Genomic DNA, 7,500 nt, shown 5'->3' on the forward strand with positions numbered 1-7,500 from the left:
TTTACTACCCTAATGTTCTAACCATTCAAAAAGCCCAATTTTGGCAGCAGATTTTGCTTACGGCCATACCACCTTGAGAACGCCCGAACTCGTCTGATCTCGGAAGCTAAGCAGGGTCGGGCCTGGTTAGTACTTGGATGGGAGACCGCCTGGGAATACCAGGTGCTGTAAGCTTTATTGTTTAAAAAAAAAAAAAAAAAAAAAGAGTCAATGAAATTGTTCAAAAATCCTAAATTGTCTTTTTTCCCCCTCAAAATGCCTGAAATCGTCTCTGAGTTTCTTCAGAAAGCCTGAAAGAGTCTCTTTTTTTTTCTTCAAATAGCCCAATTTTGGCAGCAGATTTCGCTTACGGCCATACCACCTTGAGAACGCCCGAACTCGTCTGATCTCGGAAGCTAAGCAGGGTCGGGCCTGGTTAGTACTTGGATGGGAGACCGCCTGGGAATACCAGGTGCTGTAAGCTTTATTGTTGGATGGGAGACCTAGTAAGCTTTATATGGTTTACTACCCTAATGTTCTAACCATTCAAATAGCCCAATTTTGGCAGCAGATTTTGCTTACGGCCATACCACCTTGAGAACGCCCGAACTCGTCTGATCTCGGAAGCTAAGCAGGGTCGGGCCTGGTTAGTACTTGGATGGGAGACCGCCTGGGAATACCAGGTGCTGTAAGCTTTATTGTTGGATGGGACACCTAGTAAGCTTTATATGGTTTACTACCCTAATGTTCTAACCATTCAAATAGCCCAATTTTGGCAGCAGATTTTGCTTACGGCCATACCACCTTGAGAACGCCCGAACTCGTCTGATCTCGGAAGCTAAGCAGGGTCGGGCCTGGTTAGTACTTGGATGGGAGACCGCCTGGGAATACCAGGTGCTGTAAGCTTTATTGTTTAAAAAAAAAAAAAAAAAAAAAAAGAGTCAATGAAATGGTTCAAAAATCCTAAATTGTCTTTTTTCCCCCTCAAAATGCCTGAAATCGTCTCTGAGTTTCTTCAGAAAGCCTGAAAGAGTCTCTTTTTTTTTTTCTTCAAATAGCCCAATTTTGGCAGCAGATTTCGCTTACGGCCATACCACCTTGAGAACGCCCGAACTCGTCTGATCTCGGAAGCTAAGCAGGGTCGGGCCTGGTTAGTACTTGGATGGGAGACCGCCTGGGAATACCAGGTGCTGTAAGCTTTATTGTTGGATGGGACACCTAGTAAGCTTTATATGGTTTACTACCCTAATGTTCTAACCATTCAAATAGCCCAATTTTGGCAGCAGATTTTGCTTACGGCCATACCACCTTGAGAACGCCCGAACTCGTCTGATCTCGGAAGCTAAGCAGGGTCGGGCCTGGTTAGTACTTGGATGGGAGACCGCCTGGGAATACCAGGTGCTGTAAGCTTTATTGTTTAAAAAAAAAAAAAAAAAAAAAGAGTCAATGAAATGGTTCAAAAATCCTAAATTGTCTTTTTTCCCCCTCAAAATGCCTGAAATCGTCTCTGAGTTTCTTCAGAAAGCCTGAAAGAGTCTCTTTTTTTTTTCTTCAAATAGCCCAATTTTGGCAGCAGATTTCGCTTACGGCCATACCACCTTGAGAACGCCCGAACTCGTCTGATCTCGGAAGCTAAGCAGGGTCGGGCCTGGTTAGTACTTGGATGGGAGACCGCCTGGGAATACCAGGTGCTGTAAGCTTTATTGTTGGATGGGACACCTAGTAAGCTTTATATGGTTTACTACCCTAATGTTCTAACCATTCAAATAGCCCAATTTTGGCAGCAGATTTTGCTTACGGCCATACCACCTTGAGAACGCCCGAACTCGTCTGATCTCGGAAGCTAAGCAGGGTCGGGCCTGGTTAGTACTTGGATGGGAGACCGCCTGGGAATACCAGGTGCTGTAAGCTTTATTGTTTAAAAAAAAAAAAAAAAAAAAAGAGTCAATGAAATGGTTCAAAAATCCTAAATTGTCTTTTTTCCCCCTCAAAATGCCTGAAATCGTCTCTGAGTTTCTTCAGAAAGCCTGAAAGAGTCTCTTTTTTTTTCTTCAAATAGCCCAATTTTGGCAGCAGATTTCGCTTACGGCCATACCACCTTGAGAACGCCCGAACTCGTCTGATCTCGGAAGCTAAGCAGGGTCGGGCCTGGTTAGTACTTGGATGGGAGACCGCCTGGGAATACCAGGTGCTGTAAGCTTTATTGTTGGATGGGAGACCTAGTAAGCTTTATATGGTTTACTACCCTAATGTTCTAACCATTCAAATAGCCCAATTTTGGCAGCAGATTTTGCTTACGGCCATACCACCTTGAGAACGCCCGAACTCGTCTGATCTCGGAAGCTAAGCAGGGTCGGGCCTGGTTAGTACTTGGATGGGAGACCGCCTGGGAATACCAGGTGCTGTAAGCTTTATTGTTGGATGGGAGACCTAGTAAGCTTTATATGGTTTACTACCCTAATGTTCTAACCATTCAAAAAGCCCAATTTTGGCAGCAGATTTTGCTTACGGCCATACCACCTTGAGAACGCCCGAACTCGTCTGATCTCGGAAGCTAAGCAGGGTCGGGCCTGGTTAGTACTTGGATGGGAGACCGCCTGGGAATACCAGGTGCTGTAAGCTTTATTGTTGGATGGGAGACCTAGTAAGCTTTATATGGTTTACTACCCTAATGTTCTAACCATTCAAATAGCCCAATTTTGGCAGCAGATTTCGCTTACGGCCATACCACCTTGAGAACGCCCGAACTCGTCTGATCTCGGAAGCTAAGCAGGGTCGGGCCTGGTTAGTACTTGGATGGGAGACCGCCTGGGAATACCAGGTGCTGTAAGCTTTATTGTTGGATGGGAGACCTAGTAAGCTTTATATGGTTTACTACCCTAATGTTCTAACCATTCAAATAGCCCAATTTTGGCAGCAGATTTTGCTTACGGCCATACCACCTTGAGAACGCCCGAACTCGTCTGATCTCGGAAGCTAAGCAGGGTCGGGCCTGGTTAGTACTTGGATGGGAGACCGCCTGGGAATACCAGGTGCTGTAAGCTTTATTGTTGGATGGGAGACCTAGTAAGCTTTATATGGTTTACTACCCTAATGTTCTAACCATTCAAATAGCCCAATTTTGGCAGCAGATTTCGCTTACGGCCATACCACCTTGAGAACGCCCGAACTCGTCTGATCTCGGAAGCTAAGCAGGGTCGGGCCTGGTTAGTACTTGGATGGGAGACCGCCTGGGAATACCAGGTGCTGTAAGCTTTATTGTTGGATGGGAGACCTAGTAAGCTTTATATGGTTTACTACTCTAATGTTCTAACCATTCAAATAGCCCAATTTTGGCAGCAGATTTTGCTTACGGCCATACCACCTTGAGAACGCCCGAACTCGTCTGATCTCGGAAGCTAAGCAGGGTCGGGCCTGGTTAGTACTTGGATGGGAGACCGCCTGGGAATACCAGGTGCTGTAAGCTTTATTGTTGGATGGGAGACCTAGTAAGCTTTATATGGTTTACTACCCTAATGTTCTAACCATTCAAATAGCCCAATTTTGGCAGCAGATTTTGCTTACGGCCATACCACCTTGAGAACGCCCGAACTCGTCTGATCTCGGAAGCTAAGCAGGGTCGGGCCTGGTTAGTACTTGGATGGGAGACCGCCTGGGAATACCAGGTGCTGTAAGCTTTATTGTTGGATGGGACACCTAGTAAGCTTTATATGGTTTACTACCCTAATGTTCTAACCATTCAAATAGCCCAATTTTGGCAGCAGATTTTGCTTACGGCCATACCACCTTGAGAACGCCCGAACTCGTCTGATCTCGGAAGCTAAGCAGGGTCGGGCCTGGTTAGTACTTGGATGGGAGACCGCCTGGGAATACCAGGTGCTGTAAGCTTTATTGTTTAAAAAAAAAAAAAAAAAAAAAAAGAGTCAATGAAATGGTTCAAAAATCCTAAATTGTCTTTTTTCCCCCTCAAAATGCCTGAAATCGTCTCTGAGTTTCTTCAGAAAGCCTGAAAGAGTCTCTTTTTTTTTCTTCAAATAGCCCAATTTTGGCAGCAGATTTCGCTTACGGCCATACCACCTTGAGAACGCCCGAACTCGTCTGATCTCGGAAGCTAAGCAGGGTCGGGCCTGGTTAGTACTTGGATGGGAGACCGCCTGGGAATACCAGGTGCTGTAAGCTTTATTGTTGGATGGGAGACCTAGTAAGCTTTATATGGTTTACTACCCTAATGTTCTAACCATTCAAATAGCCCAATTTTGGCAGCAGATTTTGCTTACGGCCATACCACCTTGAGAACGCCCGAACTCGTCTGATCTCGGAAGCTAAGCAGGGTCGGGCCTGGTTAGTACTTGGATGGGAGACCGCCTGGGAATACCAGGTGCTGTAAGCTTTATTGTTGGATGGGAGACCTAGTAAGCTTTATATGGTTTACTACCCTAATGTTCTAACCATTCAAAAAGCCCAATTTTGGCAGCAGATTTCGCTTACGGCCATACCACCTTGAGAACGCCCGAACTCGTCTGATCTCGGAAGCTAAGCAGGGTCGGGCCTGGTTAGTACTTGGATGGGAGACCGCCTGGGAATACCAGGTGCTGTAAGCTTTATTGTTGGATGGGAGACCTAGTAAGCTTTATATGGTTTACTACCCTAATGTTCTAACCATTCAAATAGCCCAATTTTGGCAGCAGATTTCGCTTACGGCCATACCACCTTGAGAACGCCCGAACTCGTCTGATCTCGGAAGCTAAGCAGGGTCGGGCCTGGTTAGTACTTGGATGGGAGACCGCCTGGGAATACCAGGTGCTGTAAGCTTTATTGTTGGATGGGAGACCTAGTAAGCTTTATATGGTTTACTACCCTAATGTTCTAACCATTCAAATAGCCCAATTTTGGCAGCAGATTTTGCTTACGGCCATACCACCTTGAGAACGCCCGAACTCGTCTGATCTCGGAAGCTAAGCAGGGTCGGGCCTGGTTAGTACTTGGATGGGAGACCGCCTGGGAATACCAGGTGCTGTAAGCTTTATTGTTGGATGGGACACCTAGTAAGCTTTATATGGTTTACTACCCTAATGTTCTAACCATTCAAATAGCCCAATTTTGGCAGCAGATTTTGCTTACGGCCATACCACCTTGAGAACGCCCGAACTCGTCTGATCTCGGAAGCTAAGCAGGGTCGGGCCTGGTTAGTACTTGGATGGGAGACCGCCTGGGAATACCAGGTGCTGTAAGCTTTATTGTTTAAAAAAAAAAAAAAAAAAAAAAGAGTCAATGAAATGGTTCAAAAATCCTAAATTGTCTTTTTTCCCCCTCAAAATGCCTGAAATCGTCTCTGAGTTTCTTCAGAAAGCCTGAAAGAGTCTCTTTTTTTTTTCTTCAAATAGCCCAATTTTGGCAGCAGATTTCGCTTACGGCCATACCACCTTGAGAACGCCCGAACTCGTCTGATCTCGGAAGCTAAGCAGGGTCGGGCCTGGTTAGTACTTGGATGGGAGACCGCCTGGGAATACCAGGTGCTGTAAGCTTTATTGTTGGATGGGAGACCTAGTAAGCTTTATATGGTTTACTACCCTAATGTTCTAACCATTCAAATAGCCCAATTTTGGCAGCAGATTTTGCTTACGGCCATACCACCTTGAGAACGCCCGAACTCGTCTGATCTCGGAAGCTAAGCAGGGTCGGGCCTGGTTAGTACTTGGATGGGAGACCGCCTGGGAATACCAGGTGCTGTAAGCTTTATTGTTGGATGGGAGACCTAGTAAGCTTTATATGGTTTACTACCCTAATGTTCTAACCATTCAAAAAGCCCAATTTTGGCAGCAGATTTTGCTTACGGCCATACCACCTTGAGAACGCCCGAACTCGTCTGATCTCGGAAGCTAAGCAGGGTCGGGCCTGGTTAGTACTTGGATGGGAGACCGCCTGGGAATACCAGGTGCTGTAAGCTTTATTGTTTAAAAAAAAAAAAAAAAAAAAAGAGTCAATGAAATTGTTCAAAAATCCTAAATTGTCTTTTTTCCCCCTCAAAATGCCTGAAATCGTCTCTGAGTTTCTTCAGAAAGCCTGAAAGAGTCTCTTTTTTTTTTCTTCAAATAGCCCAATTTTGGCAGCAGATTTCGCTTACGGCCATACCACCTTGAGAACGCCCGAACTCGTCTGATCTCGGAAGCTAAGCAGGGTCGGGCCTGGTTAGTACTTGGATGGGAGACCGCCTGGGAATACCAGGTGCTGTAAGCTTTATTGTTGGATGGGAGACCTAGTAAGCTTTATATGGTTTACTACCCTAATGTTCTAACCATTCAAATAGCCCAATTTTGGCAGCAGATTTTGCTTACGGCCATACCACCTTGAGAACGCCCGAACTCGTCTGATCTCGGAAGCTAAGCAGGGTCGGGCCTGGTTAGTACTTGGATGGGAGACCGCCTGGGAATACCAGGTGCTGTAAGCTTTATTGTTGGATGGGACACCTAGTAAGCTTTATATGGTTTACTACCCTAATGTTCTAACCATTCAAATAGCCCAATTTTGGCAGCAGATTTTGCTTACGGCCATACCACCTTGAGAACGCCCGAACTCGTCTGATCTCGGAAGCTAAGCAGGGTCGGGCCTGGTTAGTACTTGGATGGGAGACCGCCTGGGAATACCAGGTGCTGTAAGCTTTATTGTTTAAAAAAAAAAAAAAAAAAAAAAGAGTCAATGAAATGGTTCAAAAATCCTAAATTGTCTTTTTTCCCCCTCAAAATGCCTGAAATCGTCTCTGAGTTTCTTCAGAAAGCCTGAAAGAGTCTCTTTTTTTTTTCTTCAAATAGCCCAATTTTGGCAGCAGATTTCGCTTACGGCCATACCACCTTGAGAACGCCCGAACTCGTCTGATCTCGGAAGCTAAGCAGGGTCGGGCCTGGTTAGTACTTGGATGGGAGACCGCCTGGGAATACCAGGTGCTGTAAGCTTTATTGTTGGATGGGACACCTAGTAAGCTTTATATGGTTTACTACCCTAATGTTCTAACCATTCAAATAGCCCAATTTTGGCAGCAGATTTTGCTTACGGCCATACCACCTTGAGAACGCCCGAACTCGTCTGATCTCGGAAGCTAAGCAGGGTCGGGCCTGGTTAGTACTTGGATGGGAGACCGCCTGGGAATACCAGGTGCTGTAAGCTTTATTGTTTAAAAAAAAAAAAAAAAAAAAAGAGTCAATGAAATGGTTCAAAAATCCTAAATTGTCTTTTTTCCCCCTCAAAATGCCTGAAATCGTCTCTGAGTTTCTTCAGAAAGCCTGAAAGAGTCTCTTTTTTTTTTCTTCAAATAGCCCAATTTTGGCAGCAGATTTCGCTTACGGCCATACCACCTTGAGAACGCCCGAACTCGTCTGATCTCGGAAGCTAAGCAGGGTCGGGCCTGGTTAGTACTTGGATGGGAGGCCGCCTGGGAATACCAGGTGCTGTAAGCTTTATTGTTGGATGGGACACCTAGTAAGCTTTATATGGTTTACTACCCTAATGTTCTAACCATTCAAATAG

At 45.5% G+C, this 7,500-nt stretch overlaps 32 non-coding genes across 32 annotated transcripts; all 32 read left to right on the forward strand.

The window, feature by feature from the left end:
• The first annotated feature begins 55 nt into the window (after positions 1 to 55).
• Positions 56 to 174, forward strand: LOC148961765 (5S ribosomal RNA). Its single transcript, XR_016154150.1, has one exon. It is a non-coding gene; the product is annotated as a 5S ribosomal RNA (ribosomal RNA).
• A 170-nt stretch (positions 175 to 344) lies between these two features.
• LOC148961766 (5S ribosomal RNA) lies at positions 345 to 463 on the forward strand. Its single transcript, XR_016154151.1, has one exon. It is a non-coding gene; the product is annotated as a 5S ribosomal RNA (ribosomal RNA).
• Positions 464 to 555: 92 nt separating this feature from the next.
• On the forward strand, positions 556 to 674 carry LOC148961767 (5S ribosomal RNA). Its single transcript, XR_016154152.1, has one exon. It is a non-coding gene; the product is annotated as a 5S ribosomal RNA (ribosomal RNA).
• Positions 675 to 766: 92 nt separating this feature from the next.
• On the forward strand, positions 767 to 885 carry LOC148961768 (5S ribosomal RNA). Its single transcript, XR_016154153.1, has one exon. It is a non-coding gene; the product is annotated as a 5S ribosomal RNA (ribosomal RNA).
• A 174-nt stretch (positions 886 to 1,059) lies between these two features.
• Positions 1,060 to 1,178, forward strand: LOC148961769 (5S ribosomal RNA). The gene has a single exon (XR_016154155.1). It is a non-coding gene; the product is annotated as a 5S ribosomal RNA (ribosomal RNA).
• A 92-nt stretch (positions 1,179 to 1,270) lies between these two features.
• LOC148961770 (5S ribosomal RNA) lies at positions 1,271 to 1,389 on the forward strand. The gene has a single exon (XR_016154156.1). It is a non-coding gene; the product is annotated as a 5S ribosomal RNA (ribosomal RNA).
• Positions 1,390 to 1,560: 171 nt separating this feature from the next.
• Positions 1,561 to 1,679, forward strand: LOC148961771 (5S ribosomal RNA). The gene has a single exon (XR_016154157.1). It is a non-coding gene; the product is annotated as a 5S ribosomal RNA (ribosomal RNA).
• A 92-nt stretch (positions 1,680 to 1,771) lies between these two features.
• On the forward strand, positions 1,772 to 1,890 carry LOC148961772 (5S ribosomal RNA). The gene has a single exon (XR_016154158.1). It is a non-coding gene; the product is annotated as a 5S ribosomal RNA (ribosomal RNA).
• A 170-nt stretch (positions 1,891 to 2,060) lies between these two features.
• LOC148961773 (5S ribosomal RNA) lies at positions 2,061 to 2,179 on the forward strand. Its single transcript, XR_016154159.1, has one exon. It is a non-coding gene; the product is annotated as a 5S ribosomal RNA (ribosomal RNA).
• Positions 2,180 to 2,271: 92 nt separating this feature from the next.
• Positions 2,272 to 2,390, forward strand: LOC148961774 (5S ribosomal RNA). Its single transcript, XR_016154161.1, has one exon. It is a non-coding gene; the product is annotated as a 5S ribosomal RNA (ribosomal RNA).
• A 92-nt stretch (positions 2,391 to 2,482) lies between these two features.
• LOC148961775 (5S ribosomal RNA) lies at positions 2,483 to 2,601 on the forward strand. Its single transcript, XR_016154162.1, has one exon. It is a non-coding gene; the product is annotated as a 5S ribosomal RNA (ribosomal RNA).
• A 92-nt stretch (positions 2,602 to 2,693) lies between these two features.
• On the forward strand, positions 2,694 to 2,812 carry LOC148961776 (5S ribosomal RNA). The gene has a single exon (XR_016154163.1). It is a non-coding gene; the product is annotated as a 5S ribosomal RNA (ribosomal RNA).
• Positions 2,813 to 2,904: 92 nt separating this feature from the next.
• On the forward strand, positions 2,905 to 3,023 carry LOC148961777 (5S ribosomal RNA). Its single transcript, XR_016154164.1, has one exon. It is a non-coding gene; the product is annotated as a 5S ribosomal RNA (ribosomal RNA).
• A 92-nt stretch (positions 3,024 to 3,115) lies between these two features.
• LOC148961778 (5S ribosomal RNA) lies at positions 3,116 to 3,234 on the forward strand. The gene has a single exon (XR_016154165.1). It is a non-coding gene; the product is annotated as a 5S ribosomal RNA (ribosomal RNA).
• A 92-nt stretch (positions 3,235 to 3,326) lies between these two features.
• On the forward strand, positions 3,327 to 3,445 carry LOC148961779 (5S ribosomal RNA). Its single transcript, XR_016154166.1, has one exon. It is a non-coding gene; the product is annotated as a 5S ribosomal RNA (ribosomal RNA).
• Positions 3,446 to 3,537: 92 nt separating this feature from the next.
• LOC148961780 (5S ribosomal RNA) lies at positions 3,538 to 3,656 on the forward strand. Its single transcript, XR_016154167.1, has one exon. It is a non-coding gene; the product is annotated as a 5S ribosomal RNA (ribosomal RNA).
• A 92-nt stretch (positions 3,657 to 3,748) lies between these two features.
• LOC148961781 (5S ribosomal RNA) lies at positions 3,749 to 3,867 on the forward strand. Its single transcript, XR_016154168.1, has one exon. It is a non-coding gene; the product is annotated as a 5S ribosomal RNA (ribosomal RNA).
• Positions 3,868 to 4,039: 172 nt separating this feature from the next.
• Positions 4,040 to 4,158, forward strand: LOC148961782 (5S ribosomal RNA). Its single transcript, XR_016154169.1, has one exon. It is a non-coding gene; the product is annotated as a 5S ribosomal RNA (ribosomal RNA).
• Positions 4,159 to 4,250: 92 nt separating this feature from the next.
• LOC148961783 (5S ribosomal RNA) lies at positions 4,251 to 4,369 on the forward strand. Its single transcript, XR_016154170.1, has one exon. It is a non-coding gene; the product is annotated as a 5S ribosomal RNA (ribosomal RNA).
• Positions 4,370 to 4,461: 92 nt separating this feature from the next.
• LOC148961784 (5S ribosomal RNA) lies at positions 4,462 to 4,580 on the forward strand. The gene has a single exon (XR_016154172.1). It is a non-coding gene; the product is annotated as a 5S ribosomal RNA (ribosomal RNA).
• Positions 4,581 to 4,672: 92 nt separating this feature from the next.
• Positions 4,673 to 4,791, forward strand: LOC148961785 (5S ribosomal RNA). Its single transcript, XR_016154173.1, has one exon. It is a non-coding gene; the product is annotated as a 5S ribosomal RNA (ribosomal RNA).
• A 92-nt stretch (positions 4,792 to 4,883) lies between these two features.
• Positions 4,884 to 5,002, forward strand: LOC148961786 (5S ribosomal RNA). Its single transcript, XR_016154174.1, has one exon. It is a non-coding gene; the product is annotated as a 5S ribosomal RNA (ribosomal RNA).
• A 92-nt stretch (positions 5,003 to 5,094) lies between these two features.
• Positions 5,095 to 5,213, forward strand: LOC148961787 (5S ribosomal RNA). The gene has a single exon (XR_016154175.1). It is a non-coding gene; the product is annotated as a 5S ribosomal RNA (ribosomal RNA).
• A 172-nt stretch (positions 5,214 to 5,385) lies between these two features.
• LOC148961788 (5S ribosomal RNA) lies at positions 5,386 to 5,504 on the forward strand. The gene has a single exon (XR_016154176.1). It is a non-coding gene; the product is annotated as a 5S ribosomal RNA (ribosomal RNA).
• Positions 5,505 to 5,596: 92 nt separating this feature from the next.
• On the forward strand, positions 5,597 to 5,715 carry LOC148961789 (5S ribosomal RNA). The gene has a single exon (XR_016154177.1). It is a non-coding gene; the product is annotated as a 5S ribosomal RNA (ribosomal RNA).
• Positions 5,716 to 5,807: 92 nt separating this feature from the next.
• LOC148961790 (5S ribosomal RNA) lies at positions 5,808 to 5,926 on the forward strand. Its single transcript, XR_016154178.1, has one exon. It is a non-coding gene; the product is annotated as a 5S ribosomal RNA (ribosomal RNA).
• A 171-nt stretch (positions 5,927 to 6,097) lies between these two features.
• Positions 6,098 to 6,216, forward strand: LOC148961791 (5S ribosomal RNA). The gene has a single exon (XR_016154179.1). It is a non-coding gene; the product is annotated as a 5S ribosomal RNA (ribosomal RNA).
• A 92-nt stretch (positions 6,217 to 6,308) lies between these two features.
• LOC148961792 (5S ribosomal RNA) lies at positions 6,309 to 6,427 on the forward strand. The gene has a single exon (XR_016154180.1). It is a non-coding gene; the product is annotated as a 5S ribosomal RNA (ribosomal RNA).
• A 92-nt stretch (positions 6,428 to 6,519) lies between these two features.
• On the forward strand, positions 6,520 to 6,638 carry LOC148961793 (5S ribosomal RNA). The gene has a single exon (XR_016154181.1). It is a non-coding gene; the product is annotated as a 5S ribosomal RNA (ribosomal RNA).
• Positions 6,639 to 6,810: 172 nt separating this feature from the next.
• On the forward strand, positions 6,811 to 6,929 carry LOC148961794 (5S ribosomal RNA). Its single transcript, XR_016154183.1, has one exon. It is a non-coding gene; the product is annotated as a 5S ribosomal RNA (ribosomal RNA).
• A 92-nt stretch (positions 6,930 to 7,021) lies between these two features.
• Positions 7,022 to 7,140, forward strand: LOC148961795 (5S ribosomal RNA). Its single transcript, XR_016154184.1, has one exon. It is a non-coding gene; the product is annotated as a 5S ribosomal RNA (ribosomal RNA).
• A 171-nt stretch (positions 7,141 to 7,311) lies between these two features.
• Positions 7,312 to 7,430, forward strand: LOC148961796 (5S ribosomal RNA). Its single transcript, XR_016153819.1, has one exon. It is a non-coding gene; the product is annotated as a 5S ribosomal RNA (ribosomal RNA).
• The last annotated feature ends 70 nt before the right edge of the window (positions 7,431 to 7,500 follow it).

This window comes from Pimephales promelas (assembly GCF_988280905.1).
Source record: "Pimephales promelas chromosome 3 unlocalized genomic scaffold, fPimPro1.hap1.1 SUPER_3_unloc_2, whole genome shotgun sequence".
NCBI classification, from domain to species: Eukaryota; Metazoa; Chordata; class Actinopteri; order Cypriniformes; family Leuciscidae; genus Pimephales; species Pimephales promelas.